The following is a 3,909-nucleotide window of genomic DNA, read 5'->3' on the forward strand; positions in this document are numbered from 1 at the left end:
TGATTCATGATGACCAAAACAAAAAATCTCTTACCAGGGTGAAACTCATAGCTAAGAAACGTACTATTTTGTTAGATAATATTTTGGATGCCAGGTTCCATACATAAAGAGAAATCAGAAATTTCATTATGAATATAGGGCAGATCAATCCGTTGCAGGGTTAATGTAATGTACCTGTTTGTCGATGATTGCTTAAGGTGCAGTTTGATGAGTCTAGGGTTTGAGATGAGAGTCTTCCATGACATGCAGACGCACTTGAATCGTTTGTGGGAGCTGAACAGATGAGATGTGTATCCTAAGATGCCGATTCTTTTGAACCCTAACACATGCTTTTATACTTTTATTTTTTAATCAAGATATATTAAAAGAACCAAAAGTTCTACAAGAGATTACAAAAGAGCGAAGAGCTCAAACCGAAAGAAAATTACCCACCAAATACACCCTAAGAGAGGTAAAGTAAAGGATCTTTACTAAAATCATAAAAGTTATAGTTGGTACGAGTAATTTTCCCTATATAAGACCACCACCAAACAAGGGTCTTAATACTCCAAACGGTGTCGGAAACACTCCACGAATCATTCCGGAAAATAATCTCATTTCTACGCTTCCAAATTGACCAACAAATAGCCAACCATATAGTTCCTTCTCTACCGGATTTCACCTTCTTGGATTTACAAAAATTACACCACATCAAGAAACTACCCATGATACAACCATAATCAAAATCAATAAAACCAATCCAAGAAGCCAACTCCTTCCAAATTAAAGCGGAGGCCCCACACCCAAATAAAATATGGTTCAACGTTTCCCTCTCCAATCCGCAACAAACACAATCAATAGAATTAGGTAAAGAAATACCTCTAATAAGAAGAAGATCCATCGTTGGCAATCTATTAATGAAGCACCTCCACCCGAACGCCTTTATTTTTTGAGGAACTTCCAAACTCCAAAGACATCTAAAAGAATTGGAAAACTCTTTTTCGGGACCAAAAGGAACATGAAAAGCATTAGTGAGAAAATAACAACTTTTCACGGAAAAAACTTTATCCGCCTCCGCCTTCCAAACCACCTTATCCGGCCCCTCCCCCTCCGGAAAAACCGCCCCAAGAAAGGACCGAAGACAAAGAACCGCCGAAGAGGCCATCGAACTAGAAGTATCCGAAACACCGAAATCCCCCCATTCCCAACGTCCGTTCACCCACCCGCCCATACCCGCTACCGCCACATACTTTAACTTCGAAAGGTTGTAAACATCCGGAAAAAGATCCATAAGACAATTGTTCGCCGCCCAATTCCCTTGCCAAAAGGACGACTTAAAGCCATTACCAATGTCAAGTTTACAATTATTAGCGAAAACATTATCTTTGTAAACTTTCTCCAAAGACAAAATATCATTCCACCAACAAGAATTATAACCCCCCTTTCCTTTCCCACCATAAGAAATAACATGAAGGTTGATATCACCATACCGAGCTTTCAACACCTTGTACCAAAGATTGACCGACCCATCTAGGATCCTCCACCTCCATTTATTAAGAAGCGCAAAATTGAAATCACGAATCCTTTTCAAACCAAGACCTCCCTTATCCATAGGTAAACAAACATTCCTCCAACTCACCCAATGAATTTTCCTTCCTTGTAATGATCCACCCCAAAGGAAGTTACTTTGCAATCTCGTAATTTCCTTAACAACTTTCACGGGAGCCTTATAAAAAGAGAGCAAGAAGATGGAAAGACTACAAAGAACGGACTTAAGAAGAGTTAACCTACCACCGAAGGTTAGAAAACGCACCTTCCAATCCAAGAGCCGAGACTTGATTTTGTTCAACACAACATTCCACAAAGACATACTTCTAGGATTAATCCCGATAGGAACACCAAGGAAAGTAAAATGATTTGCCTCCCTCCTACAAGATAAGAAGTTAGAAGCGATATCCAAGAAATTATCACTAACATTAACACCAATAATCTTGCTTTTATGATAATTAATCCCGAGCCCCGACACAATCTCGAAACCTCTTAAAATAGCCTTAATAGCCCACACTTGCCTCCAAGACCCCTCTCCAATCAAAAGTGTGTCATCCGCGAATTGAAGAATGTCAACAAAGCACTCTCTCTTCACCGAGAAACCAACATAATCACCGTTTTCTACCGCTTTGCTAACCAATCCCTTTAAAGTCTCCACAACAATCACAAAGAGGAAAGGTGATAACGGATCGCCTTGCCTTAACCCCTTTTCCACCACAAATTCCTTCGTGGGACTACCATTCACCAACACAGACATTTTACTTAAGAAAATTAACGCCTCCATCCACCTCAACCACACTACGCCAAAGCCCATCTTTTTCAACATAAATCTTAGGAACTCCCAAGACACATTATCATAGGCTTTCTCAAAATCCACCTTAAAAAGAAGACAACTATTCCCTTCCTTTTTCGCCATGTCCACAACTTCATTTGCAACCACAACCCCATCAAGTAATTGCCTACCCGGAACAAAAGCACTTTGACAATCGGAGATCACCGTGTGCAACACCTTTTTCAATCTAGAAGCCAAAAGCTTGGAAATAGCTTTATAGATACAACCCACCAAGCAAATGGGCCTAAAGTCATCCAATCCCAAAGGATTAGAGGATTTAGGAATCAACGTTAAGAAAGAAGAAGTAATAGCCTTAGACAACAAAGCCTCTCGATGGAAACTCATGAAACAATTAATGAAGTCCACCTTTACAATCTCCCAACATTTCTTTATGAATAAATAAGAATAACCATCGGGTCCCGGACTTTTAGATCCCTCACAATTCCATATAGCTTCTTTTATCTCTTCTTCCGAAAAAGGACGCTCAAGACCAAGGCTCTCCTCTTGACTAAGAGAACCAAAATTCAGCCCCTCTAACCTCGGTCTACCATTCTCCTCCCCCGTAAATTTCTTTTGAAAATGAGAAAAAACCTCCTCCTTAACCTCCGATACCGAATCCACCACCCCTCTATCCGTTTGAAGCGAACCAATATGATTTCTATTTCTTCTCGCTTTCAAAACTCTATGAAAGAATTTAGAGTTTGAATCCCCATCATTCAACCATTTCAATCTAGATTTTTGGATCAACATATTCTCTTTAATCTTGAGATTCAACCAAAAATCACTAGAAGCCTTTTTGATTCTATCCACGTCCAAAGTCACTTCCAAATCGTCATCGTCTTCCACCATCTCCACTCCATCGTTCATAACTCGAACCCCCTCCTCCACCGCCAAATCATACTTCCCAAAAACATTCGTGTTCCACCACTTTAATCTTTCTTTAAGTAATCTCAATTTCTCTTTCAACACATAGTCACTCCTACCTTCCACCATGATATCTTGCCATTCCTTCTCCACAAAAGGATAGAAATCCTTATTGGAGAACCACTCGTTGTTTACCTTGAACGGTTTAGGACCCCAATTCGAATTATCCTTAATCAACCAAATAGGACAATGATCCGAGATATCCCGATCCCCCACTAATCGACCAACCACTCCCCATTTTTCTATAACGTTATTTGCCACCAAGAAACGGTCTATCCTACTCCTCACTCTCCCATCTCCACCATACCCAGTGAATTTTTTTCCTTTAGAAGGAATATCTTCTAAATTACTTCTTTCAATAAATTCTGCAAATTCCCTCCCTTCAACATTACTCTGCATTATCGAGCATCCCTTTCTTTCCCTTCTATCTTTCACCGCGTTGAAATCTCCTCCAAAAATCCATTCCCCATCCGTATGTCTAGATTTTAGATCAATCAAAGCCTCCCAAAGAATCCGTTTGTCCACAATAGCACAAGGAGAATACACATTCACAACATAAAAAGTCTCATCCTTCCAAATTAATTGCACTCCTAGATAACCCCTCCCACAAAAACTGCTAACAACCT

This window comes from Vicia villosa, linkage group LG6 (assembly GCF_029867415.1).
Source record: "Vicia villosa cultivar HV-30 ecotype Madison, WI linkage group LG6, Vvil1.0, whole genome shotgun sequence".
In the NCBI taxonomy this organism is placed as follows: domain Eukaryota; kingdom Viridiplantae; phylum Streptophyta; class Magnoliopsida; order Fabales; family Fabaceae; genus Vicia; species Vicia villosa.